The sequence below is a fragment of the Macaca fascicularis genome, chromosome 17 (genome assembly GCF_037993035.2).
Source record: "Macaca fascicularis isolate 582-1 chromosome 17, T2T-MFA8v1.1".
In the NCBI taxonomy this organism is placed as follows: Eukaryota; Metazoa; Chordata; class Mammalia; order Primates; family Cercopithecidae; genus Macaca; species Macaca fascicularis.
Window position 1 is genome coordinate 29,234,733 of NC_088391.1, and position 17,714 is coordinate 29,252,446.

General features: G+C 39.4%; 1 protein-coding gene and 1 long non-coding RNA gene across 10 annotated transcripts in view; one reads left to right on the forward strand and one right to left on the reverse strand.

Moving 5' to 3' along the window:
• The window catches only part of LOC123569763 (uncharacterized), a 145,889-nt gene that overhangs the window by 97,795 nt on the left and 30,380 nt on the right, over nt 1-17,714 (reverse strand). For 7 of the 9 annotated variants that reach the window (XR_010582391.2, XR_006693560.1, XR_010582393.1 and 4 more), the window contains exon 1: nt 3,459-3,627. The exons of 1 other annotated variant lie outside the window; for it this stretch is intronic. The gene's annotated coding sequence lies outside the window, so the exon portion shown is untranslated. Of the gene's footprint in view, nt 1-2,809; nt 3,628-17,714 lie in introns of those variants that run through there. One more of the 9 variants, XM_074022060.1, reaches the window with a different exon arrangement.
• Nucleotides 3,889-17,714, forward strand: part of LOC141408991 (uncharacterized) — a 31,906-nt gene continuing 18,080 nt past the window's right edge. Inside the window, exons 1-2 of the long non-coding RNA XR_012426972.1 lie at nt 3,889-4,194; nt 4,828-4,880. This is a non-coding gene — a long non-coding RNA (uncharacterized lncRNA). The remainder of the gene's footprint in view (nt 4,195-4,827; nt 4,881-17,714) is intronic.

Below are 17,714 nucleotides of genomic sequence, written 5' to 3' on the forward strand. Positions count from 1 at the left end.
AAACAAATGAAAATCAATGCTACCAGGAAGACTGATACCTTACCCTCTCTAGTCCCCTTTCTCCCACAATATGTAAACATAGCCTTAAAAAGAGGTGACCTATTATAGCAACACCACACCCCGCAGTTGCTTTCCTATGGTAATAAATGACTTTACTAGTCCTTATAATACAAATTACAGCTGTCAATTTCTACAGAAAAATATGGATAAGTGCACATAAACATTAAAAAATACACATCTGTTGTACCTTATATCTATATGCCCACAAATCTAAAACCAACATCTTCCTCTTATATAGCATCACATAAAAGTGAAAATATTTTGAATGCTGTGGATTTTATTTAGGCGCTAGTGTATTCTCAAGTTTGAAGTGATGTATTTTAAATAAAGGAATCACTCGCTTCTTTTAAAAATGGCTTATTAAACAAACAATCCTTTACCCATTACCCCCTAAACAAACAAAAAAATCCCATAAACCAAAGTGCTAAAAATGTATGGTTATACTTAACCAGCCTGGTGGAATTTAAAGCTTGCCCCCAACTCTCCCCAAAACTCACATAATTTGAATGAAAATACAAAACTCAAAACAAAAACCATCAGTAAAAAGCAAAACCCAGGAGTTCTGGTACTTTAGGTATAATTACGTTTAAAATAGAAATGAGATCTCCTACAATTTCATTAAATCAAATTTTATAGAGAAGATAATTAGCACTTTTTATGAAATTTTCATAAGATGACTCAAAATAAATAGCTCTGAACAAAGGTAATGAAAAGGGGTCTGTTATCACAATTCTTGTTATGAGGGCAGTACAAAATGGTATGAATTATAAACTCAGCCATTCCACTTACTAATATAAATTATATTTACAGCCCTACAGAGATTTATAAAAGCCATAAGATTTTTTATTTGAATATTTTTTAACAATGCGTATTTGACTTAATGCGAACATACACACTATAAGCTTCAAAATTTTAACTACTATTCATAAAAGAATATAAACTTCTATTAAATTAAAACAATTCTTTCTTAAAGTATCTACAGCTGTTTATCAGTGAGGTTACCGCTTTTCTTTGAAAACCACACCTGCCTTTTATCAAGATGCAATTAAATAGAATGACAAGCTCGGTAATAAATGGAAATATATTGACGGCTATCTCAAGCAACATCGAACAAAAATCAACTGAAAATCACCACATAAAAAACAGCACACTGACACTGTTGTATACAATATATTTCTTCATAATGAATTTATCAAAGGAACGAAATAATATATACGCACCTGTGCTTACCTGTTGTCTAAATTAACATGAATGTCTTGTAAATTAAAGTTTTAGTTCACTGCAGTTACTGAATTAGCAAAATGTCTATTTTCACTAGATGCGAAAAGTTTTTTTAAACAAGATGTTTAATTTTTATGGAAAATGTTAAAAAGATCATTCGTGAACATTAAGAAAATTAAAGTTTATTTGCATCAAAATAAAAGAAACAACTGTCCGGTAATCTGCATCCAACAAATATATGTAGTTTAAGGTGAAAAAGTCCTATCAAAGGAAAAAAACTAAATATTTCACTCAGTTTTTAACCAATAAAGAACAGTGACAAATATATAAATGTCTTGTAATTTCAACCAGCAGAAACATAATTTTGCGAAAACAGCCTCTTCAGTTTTACTTTTAATATACATTTGAGAACTACACGAAAATCCTTTCTGAGAGAAAAAAACTATTAAAAACCAACTTTTTTTTCTAAACTCTCGTCCTAACGTTTCGTAGCTATTTCCGTGGTTCTCTGGCTAAAAGTATAATTTTTCGTAAAGTCGAGAATTATAAACTAGCGTTCAACATTCAAACCCCCCAAGGCCCGCTTCCTTCCAGCCAATCAGGGGGTAACAAGTCCAGAGTTTAGGGAGCTCCGTTAAACACAATTTGAAAAACATCACGCTGCACTCTTCTATTCTCCTCCGGGAAACATTCTAAGCGAGGGCGGGTCCCCTAGTCTTCATAGAATATAAAAAATAAATTAATCGTTATATCAATTCCAGGGGGAAAAACTGTAGGCAGGCAGTCCTAAAGAAGCGTGTCACTGCGGTTCCCAGGAAGCGTTATTCCTCTTTGCGAACAACTGAACAGAATAGCTGCTGCAAAAAGCATCTCCGGAGTATTTGCAACTCAGAGCCGTGCGCCCGACACGCAATACACCGGCAAAGGGTTAATGTAGTGGTGCCTCCAGCGCGGAAAAGAACTCAAGATCTAATACATCCTTAACGCGGGATTTTTACAAAGGCCATAAAAGTATTACCTAAAGTTAATGCCGTCACTGGCTCACATTACTCAAGAGCTGTGGAGTAGGAATTGATAGAAACCACCAGCTAAGGGGGGAAAAAAATCACCGAAGGGAAAGACAAATAACAACTCTCGTCCCTCCTCCGCAGCGTCAAGAAAAGGTGGGGATCGCAAAATTACCGTTAAGTTGTCCGGGTAAAGACTTTTGGGGGAGGAAAACATCAATAGTTTCACAGATTGCTTTTTTCTTTGCGAAATGTTTCAAACACCGGAGAAGAAAAAAGTCTTCTAAGAAAAGTGCGACTCGGAGGAAATAGCCAGAAGGAAATCGCTAGCTCGAAGCCCCATCTTTCATCTCACCCGTGAACACCCCTCCCCCTTGAGAAAGGACAACGCTGCGAGAGCAAATGACAAAAATCCCCAGAAAGAAGCTAAAGTCCAGCATCTTTCCTAAGAGCCCGCTACAACCTCAAATGCCTGCCCCTGCCCCATCTTGGAAGCGCGAGCCGCGGCCAGTCCAACCTACCTAGAGACCTCACCGGGACCCGGCGCGCCGGGGGAGGGCAGCCAGGGCTTGGGAAACTCTCTTTCCTGGGGCACCTCACCATTTAGCGTCAAAAGACAATATAGATAGATGGGTGCCGGGCGGTGGCGGGGGGAACTGTTGCCACGACCCACCGGAGGGACCCATGACTCCGGGTCCTGAATTTTCTGTCGACCTTAAGTTTCTTGTCACGAGATGACGGCCATCACCGGGTCGGGAAAAAGGCGAGAAAAGGCGGCCCGGTTCGGAAATGGGGGAGGGGCGCGCGTCCAGTCCTCCTGTCAAGGAGCGGCCGCCTGCAGAGACCACGCCGTGCGCCGTCCCCGGCTCCGGTCCCGGGCGGGGGGTCTTGCTGACAGATCCGCTGGGCGGCGGCTGCTCCGCCGCAGCCGGTCCAGGTCCCGCTCAAACTGCAGCTCCCCTCCCCCCACAGCCCCGTCTCACTGCGCTCCCGCCACATTCCGCTCGCCGCCGCCCACTCGCAGACGCCCAAGTTGCCCCTAACCCCACTTCCTCGGATTTTTCGCGATTGAGAGCAGACCCTGCGCCCACTCCCTGCACCCCCCACTGCCTCCGGGTCCCACCACTGCCACCTCCCAAGTCCCGCTCTGCTACTTCTTCAGGCTCTTACCGACTGCGCCAGCCTTGGCGAAGCTCCGCCGACTGCCCTTTGCTCCAAGTAATTTTTGGTGATTTTTAAAGTAATTTTTCCGGCGGAGTCACAGTGGCGCTATACTCTCGGACAGGTTATCCTGTCTCTCCCGCTAGATTGATGAGATCAGGCATCACTCGAAAATGGCGCCGAAAGCGCTGAGGCTCCTCATTCAAATTCGTTAGAGCCAACCCCGCCGCCCCGGGGCATGCCGGGAACGCGGGCTGCCTCCACAGCTGTCAATACCGCCTCTTAACCCCCACTTCTCTTGCTTTCCCGACATTTTCGCGCATGCGCAAACTCCAACTCTCGCTCTCCTCCCGCCGTGCACATGCGCAGAATCATCGTTGTGCGCGGCTCTCCCTTTGCTTCTACGGTCGCAATCCTCTTGCTTTTATTGCGCGTGCGTGTAGCGCTTTTGCAAAGACTCGGAGGTGAAGTGAAGGTAGAGGCTGTGGGGCCGAGGGTCCACTTATAGCTATCAGCCCACAGGCATTTAGTCTACGTTGGAGGTAAACAAATACGGGTCCAGCTTAGGAGAAAAGAAAAACGTCTTACAGCCAGTGTCTAAACTCCAAACAACGGAATGTATCAATGAGACCTTGCATATGGATACACGTGCATTTAAAACGGCCCCGCCGGCGTGTTGAGCTCTTGGCGTTCGCCAGCGCTTTACAGGGGTTATCGCACTTAAGCCTCGGAACAACTTTACCAGGTAGGAACTATTACTGTTCTCGTTTTGAAGACCAGGAAACCTAGGCTCAGAGACATTAAGTAATTTGCCCAAGACAGCACAAGTGGCACAGAAGTGGATGAATCCACATCTGTCAGATTCAGCAGCCCTGGAGTTCTCTACCACGCTGTACGCTCCAACCTGAGCCCACACAGGAGGCGTGGTCTCCTTCCTCAACGGGTGTGTGTGTATGTGTGTGTGTGTGTGTGTGTGTGTGCGCGCGCGCGCGCCTGCCTGCCTAGAGTTAATGATTAAGTTTGCTGAAGCCCTTCTTTCCGGTCCTAAGCTGCCTATTGCGAACGCGCTTTCATTGAATCCAGTTTCTCCTACGTCTTAACTTGTTCTTAAACTTTTGAGATAGGAATGGGCAGTTTTCTGTGTCACTTAGGATTTTTTTTGTTTTTTTTTAATGGCGTGGTAAGTGAACTGAATCCAGCAAAGACAAGAGAACTGAATCCAGCAAAGACGAGTTTCTGTTGTGCAACGCACTGGTAAACTGACAGCTACCACGTATTGACTGTGTGCTGTGCACTGTGCTAAATAAATGATTTACGGATTAATCGTGTTTATTGCTCACAACAACCTTATGAAGTAGGTATTATCTTCGCTTTACAGATGAGGACACCTGAGGCTCAGATTAAGAAATCTGCCCCAAAGTCTTAGAACTGGTAAGTAGAAGCACCATATCTAGGCAAACCTGTCTACTTTAAAAAAAATGGGCACTCTGATAGGACAATTAACGATAATAAAGTTGTAAATATTTTAAAACCTTCATTGTGAATGTTAAATAAGACAGTAGATATGAAAGTGCCTGAAGTACTAATAAGGAAGTGGGAGAAGGGTAGCATGGTTTGCATTATTGAAGTGTATTGGAAAAGAAATGGATTTTAGCAATTTGAGATCAAGAAGTAACATGGCAGAGTAGTATAAATAAACTACTTAATCTCTGGTACTTTTGTGCACTACTTAAGTGGACTTGACTCTGGAACCGAACTGCCTGGGTTTGAATCCCAGCTCCACTACTTACTAGCTGTGTGGCCTTGTTGGGTAAATTATCTGTTGGACTTTTTGTAAAACAAGTATTATTAACACCTCATTGGATTGTTGTAAGGATGTAAATGAGCTAATATTAAAGGAATTTCAACAGTGCCTGGCATATTAGTAAATGTTATTGTCAGTCAGTCATTGATCTTTTAAACTGGCTTCTTTAATGGTTGTTTAAAAAAATCATACTACAGTTAGTGCAATTAGGGGTCAGCATTTTTTTTTTTTTTTCTAAGAGGGAGCCTCACTCTGTTGCCCAGGCTGGAGTACAGTGGCACGATCTTGGCTCACTGCAACCTCCGCCTCCCGCGTTGAAGCAGTTCTCCTGCCTCAGCATCCCATGTAGCTGGGATTACAGGTGCGCACCACCACGCCCGGCTAATTTTTGTATTTTTAGTAGAGACGGGGTTTCACCATATTGGCCAGACTGGCCTCTAACTCCTGACCTCTCTGTCCACCTCTGCCTCCCAAAGTGCTGGGATTACAGGCGTGAGCCACCACACCAGTCGGGGTTAGCATTCTTTTTCAAGAGCTCCTTAAAATGATAAATCAGACTGACAAATGATTTTTCCCAAATATGAATAATGATCCCTGTTAGGCGAATAAGGATGTTAATTTATTTTACCATCTCATAAGAATAATACATGGAAATGGAATAGATTTATTGCTTTTTCTGATTGTTACAGTTAAAAAACCCAGGCCCATCTAAAATATATAAAGTAAAAGTCATCCAAATTTCTAGCATCCAGGGATAACTACATATTGTTTATATTTTAAAAATATAACGTACCTTTGGGGACAATCAGTTGGGGGGGTCTGGATAAGTGGCATATTTGGGAGACATCTGTAAAATTGTAATAGAACTTACAAATAAGTAAGTAACACAATCTGGTTTCCTCACTGTAGAATTTTTTATCTTAGTCCCCTTCTAATCTGTTAAGAGAATTCTAAAGTGATGATGATAAATGATAACATTTATTGAAGACCTAATATGTGGCAGACACTGGGCTAAACAGGTACATGCATTTTCCCATTGAATCCTCATGTAACTCATGAAGTGGGTGCAATTATCTCTATTTTGCAGAGACTGAAGTTTATGTGGAAGTCATTTTTAGAAGATTTAAGTCCAATTGTGTTTAAAGTCTTACGAAAAATTCTTTCATGAAAGCTTCTTGATTTGCTAAAATGGGAGAAAACAAAACCAACTAACATACAGTAGTTCCTGTGCCTGAACAGAGAGCCCAATTGTAAAAAATGGTCTTTTGAAAACTAAGAAATTTATGTTTGACCACAAGGGGGTGCAAATTCCTGAGTTACATTTCAAAGAAAAAACGGAAAAAGTGCTTTTACTTCAGACCATTAAATTCGTGGGTTAAAAATTAGTAAGAATTCCTGCCTGGAACTTTAATACCCTAAAAGTAATGTACTTTATAAGAAGAAAGAACTCAATTACTTAGGTGCTCAATTAGGGCAGAAGTGTCAGCTTGCTTTCTTCAATACAGTCAAGAGTTAATCATCCCTCCCCTACCCCTTTCCACTCACAGTTAGTGTCTCTGCATACCCCTCTTTACTTGTCATAGGAGTAGAACTGAAGTCATAATTTAAAATCTGGGGTTTTGCTCTTGGAAACTGAAATGCAGTCACCAGCAAATGGATGGTAAATATGGGTAGTGTGAAGAACAGAGGTCTTGTAATTTCTATGCTTTTTTTCCCTCCTGCTGTTTATAATGAGTAAGCTACAACTGATGCAATGTTGGCTTCAACATATTAAGTTATTTAGATAAAACTGTGAAAGCTATAGGTCTGTTCGTTTTTCAAGAAAGAACGCAGACTTTGAAACAGTATATACTATTGAATGTATTAAAAAGTTTGCTTAGCAGGGTTTTCGGGTTCCTTTTATTTTCCTGTTGGTCTTGTTTCTCTGAGATGGACTTAATTTAAAAAATACATTTTTTTTTGGAAATAATTTCAAATTTACAAAAAGTTACAATATTAAAAAGAGTTCCAAGAACATCCATATCATTTTCTTGCTCTTGTACATGGGTGAGTTTTCTTTCTCTCTCTCTCTCTCTATACACAGTCTATAAAAACACACAGAGGAAAAATGCAAGAAAAAAACTTTCAATCCATATCAAGGTTTTATGATTATAGTTAAAAATATACACATCAAAAAGCCAATCTAAAATTTTGCATTGTTGACACTGCGAAACCATTCTTTTTTTTTTTTTTTTTTTTTTTTTTTTTTTGAGACGGAGTCTTGCTCTGTCCCCCGGGCTGGAGTGCAGTGGCCAGATCTCCGCTCACTGCAAGCTCCGCCTCCCGGGTTCGCGCAATTCTCCTGCCTCAGCCTCCCGAGCAGCTGGGACTACAGGCGCCCGCCACCTCGCCCGGCTTATTTTTTTGTATTTTTAGTAGAGACGGGGTTTCACCGTGTTAGCCAGGATGGTCTCGATCTCCTGACCTCGTGATCCGCCCGTCTCGGCCTCCCAAAGTGCTGGGATTACAGGCTTGAGCCACCGCGCCCGGCCTGAAACCATTCTTTTAAGGAACATTGGTGTTCTATGAGCTAGTCCGATTTTTGTTTTTTTAAGAGACAGGGTCTCTCTATATTGCCCAGGCTGGCTTCGAACTCCTGGACTCACGTGATCATCCCGTTCTACCTTCCGAGTAGCTGGGGCTGTAGGCAAGTGCCACTGCACCCAGCTCAGTGATTCTTAAACTTTGAAAATTTATTGAAAGTTATAGACCCTTTCTCTAGAATCATGCATATATGTGAATAGTTTGCATATAGTTTCAGAGGTGGATGATGGTCCATGGAGTTCCTGAAGAAAAGTAAAGAAAAAATCATTCATACATATGGTAAGCAGAATAATGGTCTACCAAAGATATCCAAACATGTACATGTCCTAATCTATGTGGGATTTGTTAATATGTTACATGGTGAGAGATAATTCAAGTTTCAGATAAAAATTAGGGTTGTTACTCAGATGATCTGAAAATAGATTATTCTGGATCACCTGAGGAGGCCTAATTACATGGTCTTTTAAGTGTGTAAAGGGGAAGCAGAAGAATCCATATCAATGATGAGATGTGAGAAAGCCATTGCTGACTCTGAAGGTGGAAGGAGGCCATGAGCCAAAGAATAGTTCATGAGCCCTAGAAGCTGAAAAAGGCAAGAAAAGAGACTCTTAAGTAAGGCAGCCATGCCTACATCTCTATTTTAGCCCGCTAAGACCCATTTTGAATTTCTGACCTCCAGAACTGTAAGATAATACATTTCTGTTGTTTTAAGCCACTAAGTTTATGGTAATTTGTTTATGGTAATTTTATGGCATTAGGAAACTAATAAAGGATGTGAAAAGTCATTTTGTATGTATGTTGATGTGTGGTTATGGTAGTAATTAAGTGTGTATGTATACATATATATATTTTTTAATACCACCTAGGTATTTTTCTGTTTTTTTTTTTTTTTTGAGGTGGGGTTTCTGTCTCCTAGGCTGGAGTTCAGTGGAGTGATCTCGGCTCACTTTAACCTCTGTCTCCTGGGCTCAAGTGATCCTCCCACCTTAGCGTCCTGAGTAGCTGGGACCACCACGCCCACCTAGTTTTTTGTATTTTTTGGTAGAGGTGGGGTTTTGTCATGTTGCCTGGGCTGTTCTGTACTTTTTTTTAATGGATTAACAAATCCATAAAAAGTACTTCTTTATCTTTTTTAAAGGTCTGTGAAGTGTCAGACCTCAAGATGGACAACTATTTAATTAGATACAGCATCTTATCTGCTACTGAAATTATATACCTACACAAGATTTACTGAAATTTCTTGGTAAGAATGTGATGAGCTTTTCCCACAAATTTATCCATCTACATTCCCTTTTTAAAATGCAACATTTTGATTTACAGTTATGTTGACAGTATCTTTGTTCTGTCAAGTATCTTGGATAATTTCTTTTCCCTGTAGCTGACAGATTAAAAACAATTTGAAAATTCTCCTCAGAGGTTATTTAAACAGTATATAACTACATGTTTTAATTACTTAGGTATCAGCTCAAGAGAATAAACTGTTTAGAAACAGATTTATTTTGCAGTTGGGTAGATTATTTTAATGGAAGATTAATACAAGTACTTAATTATCTATAAATGTTTTATGTACAAGAAACTTTTTGTGATTTTTTTAAAGGATACCAATATTAGTTACATGGGGGAAAATTTATACACACATCAGGAAATGTAATTGTTTTGGGAAATTTACATGGTTTAGAGCTCCAATTTCTAAAAGTGATTAGAACAGATTCACATATAGCATTTTCAACTTCGATTCTCTGAAGATACTGAGTTAAGATTTTTTTTCCTGTATGAGGAGTTATTTTGCTTACAATATTCTTGGCCACAAATCATGGAACTAAACTAAAATTCATTTACAACTAATAATGGTCAACACTTATTGAGGAAGTATGACCTTTTTTGTTTTTTTTTTGAGACAGAGTCTTGCTCTGTTGTCTAGGCTGGAGTACAATGGCATGATCTCGGCTCACTGCAACCTTTGCCTCCCGGGTTCAAGCAGTTCTCCTGCCGCAGCCTCCCAAGTAGCTGGTACAACACGCACCACCAGGCCCAGCTAATTTTTTTATTTTTAGTAGAGATGGGGTTTTGCCATGTTGGCCAGGCTGGTCTTGAACTCCTGGCCTCAGGTGATCCACCCACCTTGGCTTCCCAAAGTGGCGTGAGCCACTGCGCCCGGCCGGGAAGTATGAACTTTTTTTTTCACCTACCAATAAGGATTCCTGGAAAGGGATAAACCCATTTGTTTTTGTTAATCTTTCTAAAATTAATGTTAAAATATTGGCCTTAAATGAGATATTAAATACAGTGTTTTGAAACATTGCTTTTGAAATAATATATACTTTGTAAGAACTTAATAAAGGATTGTAAGAACTTAATAAAAACCTATTCAGGATTGGAATCATAGAATCTTAAGAGTTAAAATATGTCTCTTCTTACTGCCACCTATTGTCTAAGTGTGAGGCTACTGAGAACAAATTTATTCCTACCTGCTTACAATAACCCTTTAAATATGATCATTATTTTTTTGAATCATGATGACAGCAGAATTCCCACTCCCCAACATCCTTTAATGTGTCTTTAATTGTTTTATGATCTTAAACCCTTCACCATCTTGGTTTCCTTCTTCTGGTTATTCTTGTTTAACAAGGCCACTCTCAAACAGTGACCCCCAGAATGGTATTAATTTTATATATATATATATATAGTCTGAAATATACCATGGGTGGGTATTAACTTTTTGTCCTATCCATTACAATTCTTGTATTTACAGAACAATTTTAGATCATAACAAGGACTCATAAATAATGGAAATGGATGTATTGGAAATTTATCAAAAGAAAGTTTTAATGTAAACTGCAGGAGTAAAAAACTTAAAAATTACAACTTATGACTTTCTCAGAGACTGTATTGAGTTGGGATGAATTGGAAGTTGTGGAGGATAGGGAACCAGAAATCTATTACATTCATGTCTTATTTATTTTTAATAAACAGGAGTAAAATTGAGACTCTGGTCTGTAGGAGATATGACTGAGGATGTGTGATCAGTTGAGCCTCATACTACATTTCTATTCCTAATATATAAAATTTATTTCTTACAGTGCAAATCCCTTCTGGCTAGGAGCTAGGAAATTCTTATATGTTTAAAATAAATTAACCTTTTAAGGCAGCTCTGAAGAAGTAATTTATTTTAAATAGGTGAGCAGTTTATAGCTCTTATAGGAATACTTTTTCCTTATTTTTTTCATCATAGGATTAGACCCTATGTTTTTAATTTAAGTCCTTTAAGTTTTGCTGTTAATGTCTAATTTACTTGATGACCCCATACTGTTAATTTTTGACCTAGTGAACTTGGGACAGTATATACAAACTGTTCACCTAATTTTAAGGAAACTCTTTTAAAAAATAAGATAGGTTTGATATGAAACTTCAGAAGATTAAATTCATTTCAACTTTCCATGTAGAAAAATATCGTATGTATTTAATCAAAGAACTTTTTCCCCCTTATTGGAGGATGCATTTTTATCAGCATAGAGGTTTTGTTTTTTGTTTTTTAATAATTAGATGTTTATGCCATTGGCAAAACAACCCAAAGCCGACATGACCGAACTGCAATACTTTTAATAAACTGCAAGACTACTAATATAGCAGCTATAAAACCCTTTCCTGATAAGAAATTTTTATAGTGTATGACTGAATCTAACAATTCTCCCTCTACCTTTATTTATGCTCATTTACTTTCTTTTATAGAAAAATGAAATTCTTAAAGTTTAAGCTTTTAGATATAAAAAACGTTAGTATATACAGTTAAATTAAGTTCAAGGTTTCTTTTAAACCACTTGATGTAATTTACTTTGTACATAACTTTTATTTGCCTTTTTAAAATTATTATTATTACAATATTTTTTAGACAGAGTCTTGCTGTATCATGCAGGCTGGAGTGCAGGGGCGTGATCTCAGCTCACTGCAACCTCTGCCTCCCCAGTTCAAGCAATTCTCGTTCCTCAGCTTCCCAAGTAGCTGGAATTACAGGCGCAAGCCACCATGCCCAGCTAATTTTTGTATTTTTAGTACAGACAGGGTTTTTCCATGTTGTCCAGGCTGGTCTCAAACTCCTGATCTCAAGTGATCCTCCTGCCTCAGCCTCCAAAAGTGCTGGGATTATAGGCATGAGCCATGGCACCCACCTTATTTGCCCTTTAAACTAGACCTGTGGACTTGCTTTTGAACATTTTCTCTCCTAATTATAAAATACATGTGCATTAAAGAAAACTGAGAAAAAAATCAGGAATGATTGGAAGCCATTGCTTCTGAAGGCCTCTTACCAATATACCTGTCTCCTCATCTCCTTTCCCAGTTGACCAAAGAATGCTCCATGTTTGTCTTTTATGTATATTAGCATGATTGCATTTCATCCAGTTAGCCGTATTTAATACTGTACTTTGTTTCTCTTCAGGAAAATTACAGTTTGATATCTTGTGAGACAGAAGGTTGCATCTTTCAGTCATCAGAGAGCAAAGTAGGAAAGACTTAGAGAAGCAAAGTCCCTCTGATTCACCTAATGATACACTGTTTTTACTCTAAGGGGGCCACGAGGGTGTATTTACTTTCATCATTTTGGGGTGAGGAATGGTTAGAAACTGAAGGAGCATACATAGGTTAAGTATTATCCATGACAGTAGGGTGGGAGTGAACGGAAGCTCATTTATAGCAGTTTTACTTCCTGATTTATGGGTATGTGTGGGTGGTGTGTTTTAAAGAGATTCTGGTGAACTAACAAGGTGTGATAATTGTATTTTGTTATATATCATATTATTGACCCCCAGACTGCTTAACATATAGCTTAATAATTATTATGGATATCTTTAAATATGCCACATTCACTTTATTAAGAAGTGAACTGATAAGCAACAAGCTGCCATGTGCTGAACAGTATCAGGTACTGGGATAAACAAGGGTTTTAAATGCTGCGAATAGTGTAAGCTGTATAGCCTTCATGGTTTGCTAATAAGGTAATCTGTTGTCATTTCATAATTGAAATACTAGGGGGAATGTTGTAAAAATGTTGTAAAAATGCCCTTTATTATTGTTATTTAAATGGAAGTATTTTTGTGTGGTTTTATAGTCATGGTGGGAAATCATGAGCTTTTGGACTAGGGCAGTGATGACTGGTATACAAGATGAGAGAAAAATCTGTAATGACTCCCTGGTCCCTGTCCTGGTTGTAGAGTACAATGGTGGTATCATTAACCAGGACAGGGACGAGTGGAGGAGGATCATGGCTTTTGAGAGAGAGAGAGAGAGAGAGAGAGAAAGAGAGAGTGTGTGTGTGTGTGTGTGTATGTTTATGGGTGTGGGATGGAACGCTGGGACAGGAGAGGGAGATGACAAGTCCAGTGAGGACATTTTGAATATGAAAGATTAAGCACTCATGGGATACCTAAGTAGGAAGTTCAGTAAGGAGCTCAACGTACATGACTGAGGCTTAGGAGAAAGGCCTGAGCTGGAAACGGATATCACTAAATAGGTGGTAGTTGAGATTATGAGGGAAATGGATGCCATTGCTCATAGAGACTAAACATAGAGAAATGAGAACCAAAATTAGTAAATGGGCAAAGTAAGAGGAAGCAGCAGAAGACTGAGAAGGAATGGCCGAGAGAGAGGGGCAGGAACACCAACAGAGCTCAGAGTTAAAGGAGTCAGTGGTAGAGAGGTTTCAAAAGGAAAGAAGTTAGGAGTGTCAGAAGGTAAAGACAGGCTAAGTAAACTGAAAAAGATAAAAGAAAGATTTGGCAGTTCTGTCATTAGTAATGTTTGCCAGAACACTTTCAATGAAACAATGGTGGCAGAATTCTGTTTGTGTTGAGTTGAAAGTATATTAAAATAGGGAAAGGGGCCAGGTGCGGTGGCTCTTGCCTATAATCCCAGCACTTTGGGAGGCTGAGGCAGGCAGATCACCTGAGGTCGGGAGTTCAAAACCAGTCTGACCAACATAAAGAAACCCTGTCTCTACTAAAAACACAAAATTAGCTGGGCATGATGACGCATGCCTGTAATCCCAGCTTCTCAGGAGGCTGAGGCAGGAGAATTGCTTGAACCCGGGAGGCAGAGGTTGCGGTGAGCCGAGATTACACCACTGCACTCCAGCCTGGGCAACAAAAGCAAACCTCCGTCCCAAACAAACACAAAGAAAAAAAGAAAAAAGAGAAAGGTTACAATAAATGTGTATTATTTCAAGGCTCTTGACATTTTCTTAAAAACAAAAGATAATTTTAGGGAGGAGGTTACAGAATAGAGGAGGAGATCTACAGGAGAAGAGAGCTTAACATTTTTATAAAGTATGGGGACAGACTCATCAGAGAGGAGAAATAAGAAAGGATAAAGTATAGTGAGATCTAGTAGGAGATAAAGGTGCAGGTAAAGGAATTAACCCAGAAAAGAGAAAGGATCCCTTTTCCTCTGAGACTAGAAGGGAACAGGTAAGAGAGTTTTATGTATAACTTGTAAATCTAGAGCAGGAAGTTGAGGGAGTTCATAGCTAATAGTTTTACTTTTTATTTTTTTTTTTTCCGATAAAGGAGTCATAAAAGAGATAAGGGTAGAGGTGAAGTAGCAAGTTTGAATTGAAGTAAGATGGTACAAAACATATGCTCTAGGTAATGGAAGAGGGAATTAACGAGGGAGGAAGGTTGTTAGCAGAAGAGGGTGATGTACCTGAGAACCTAGGCTGGATAGGAAAAGACACGAAGCATGTGGGAGATTGTAGTTTGAAGAAATGAGAATAGTTAAGGAATGGGTGTCAAAATTAGGTAAGAAAGCAGGTATTTAGGGAGTAATGGAGTAAAAAACTGCAAGAATAGTTGTAGTCAGAGATCCATATGTTGGACTCTAAGGCTGTAGAATAATTTCTTGGTTATCAGAATATAGAGGCTGTAGCTTTGGGTATGGATTACTGAATGAAGTGGTTTTACGGAGTCAGAGTTCATAGTTTTTCAATGGGTTTTCTATATGGACACTGAAGTGGGAGGTGATGGCAGAAAATGCAGGGGAGGCAGATACTGTCAACAAAGGGCCAGAGTCCTCAACAAAAAGGAATGACTGGGTAATTAATAAGAATGAAAGAAAGGAGTAAAAAATTTCCAAGATCGTTTCATCATGCCTTTTTTTTTTCCTTGTAAATTAAGAGACATGAGGGTAAGGAGAGGGTAAGGACTATGTTTGAATTAATTCAACAAATGCAAATATTTGTTGAATTAATAAGTGAATGATAAGCTCATGTTGAATAAGTATTTCAGAAAACTTCAGGTTTTTTTTCTTATTATAAGCAATTGATATTAAAGAAAGTACAAATGAGCAGGATGTAGGAAAAAATAATCCCATCAGCCTGAAATACCTACCCCCAACACCCTTTGTTATTAAACTTTTTGTTTAAATCTGTTTGTTGTTCATATATTTTTTTCCCTAGCAATATTCAGTTGTATACTTTAATGTCTAAATAAGTATTTTCTTATGGAATATAAGGATGTACTATAATTTAAGCAGGTCCTTATTTTGGGGCATTTATATTGATTCCACCCAAGTTTCTTCTACGGGTAAAACGAAAAATCTAATAGCTTTTTTTTTTTTTTTTGACAGAGTTTCGTTCTTGTCACCCCAGGCTGGAGTGCAATGGCATGATCTTGGCTCACTGTAACCTCTGCCTCCCAGGTTGAAGCAATTCTGCCGCCTCAGCCTCCTGAGTAGCTGGGACTACAGGCGCGTGCCATCATGCCTGGCTAATTTTTGATTTTTAGTAGAGACAGGATTTCACCATGTTGGACAGGCTGGTCTTGAACTTCTGACTTCAGGTGATCTGCCTGCCTTGGCCTCCCAAAGTGTTGGGATTACGGGCGCAGCCACCACACCCGGCTAATTTTTGTATTTTTAGTAGAGATGAGGTTTCACCATGTTGGCCAGGCTGGTCTTGAACTTCTAACCTTGGGTGATCTGCCCACCTCAGCCTCCCAAAGTGCTGGGATTACAGGTGTGTGCCACCACGCCCAGCATAATAGCTAAATTTTTGCCTTACTTATATTATAAGGATTCTTAGAAGTAGATTTTCTAGTGTGGCTTCATAGAGATCCTATTTATCTTTATTTTATGGCCATTTCTAACAGGCTTATTTATGTGCATTCCATCCAGGATTGGAATCCTGGACAATGGACAGTGTTGCAGGTATTGACTGATGCAGGCATGCTGACAGCCACAAAAGTGAGAACTGTTAATCATAGGTCCTTCTTCACAAGAAGAATGATGGGTATTTTTAAAACTTGGAATCAAGTATAGTTTTCATGAGCACAGTAAGATGATTCATGAGCTGAATACAGGATATAGTAGTCAATTCAGAAATGCATATTCAAATTAAATAAAAACCTCTTATAATAGTCTATATTTGTTGATAATATTGAACTTTAGTAGAGGTTTTTTTCCATAAATTTTAAAACTGTGGCAAAATACTTCATAAAGTTTATCAACTTAACCATTTTTAAGTGTACACTTCAATGGTATTAAATACATTCATTATGTTGTAACCATCACCACCATTCATCTTTGTAGCTAGTAGAGGTATTAATATACCAGTCCTGAATAGTCATCAAAGTCACTCTACCTCAAACTTTTCCACAAAAGTATGGTTAATAGCAGAGAGGAGTGAACAACTGCCTTAAAAACTTGGTCCCAAGCTAGAATTCTTTTTAGTTTCATGTTTTGTCTTAGATTTAATGTAAATGTAGTGTTACTTACCATAATGTTCCTATATTTAGTAAAAATATAATTATACATTTTTTCAAAATCTCTGAGGGAGGCTGATCTTTAAGGAGATGCCCCATGTTTGGTGCTGGCACACCAAAAGTCCCCCTTGCCCCAAGCAGGACTTTCAGAGGCAAGGTTCTAAGCCATTTCATGGTTGAATAATATGCCTCTTTTCATTTTTCTTTTTTCTTTCTTTGAGACAGTCTTGCCATGTCACCCAGGCTAGAGTACAGTGGCGTAATCTCAGCTCACTGGAACCTCCGTCTCCTGGGTTCAAGCGATTCTCCTGCCTCCGCCTCCCGAATAGCTGGGATTACAGGTGCCCGCCACCATGCCTGGCTATTTTGTATTTTAAGTAGAGACAGGGTTTCACCATGTTTGCCAGGCTGGTCTTGAACTCCTGACCTCAAGAGATCTCCTGCCTTGGCTCCCAAAGTGTTGGGATTACAGGCGTGAGCCACCACACCGGCTTTTTTTTTTTTTTTTTTTTTTGAGACGAAGTCTTGCTCTGTCACCCAGGCTGGAGTGCAGTGGCATCTTGGGATCTCGGCTCACTGCAACCACTGCCTCCCAGGTTCAAGCAATTCTCATGCCTCAGCCTCCTGAATAACTGGGATTACAGGTGCGCGCCACCATGCCTGACTAATTTTTGTATTTTATTAGAGAGGGGGTTTTGCCATGTTGGCCAGGCTGATCTTGACCTCCTGACCTCAGGTGATTCGCCTGCCTTGGCCTCCCAAAGTGCTGGGATTACAGGTGTGAACCACCATACCCAGCCTTCATTTTTCTTTTACGGTTTAGCCAGGACTACTTATACTAGTGTATGTCAAGGAGTAGACTGATTGATGTTCACCCTCTTCGAATGTGAGTGTCACAGAAACTGTGAAATTCACAGAGTAAAAATTTAGAAGTATCCTTTTATATTATATTTGCCCTAGTAATCATGCATACTTCATCATTATTAATGCCATGAGACAATCTTATTATACAAATAGAATAATTTCACGTGCTGGCTAGGGCCATAGCCCCACCTTTCCAAAGAGTATTAACTTTTCAACTATCCATGCATTATGACTCCAGAGACTTGTAAACCCTCTCAGGTGTAATAC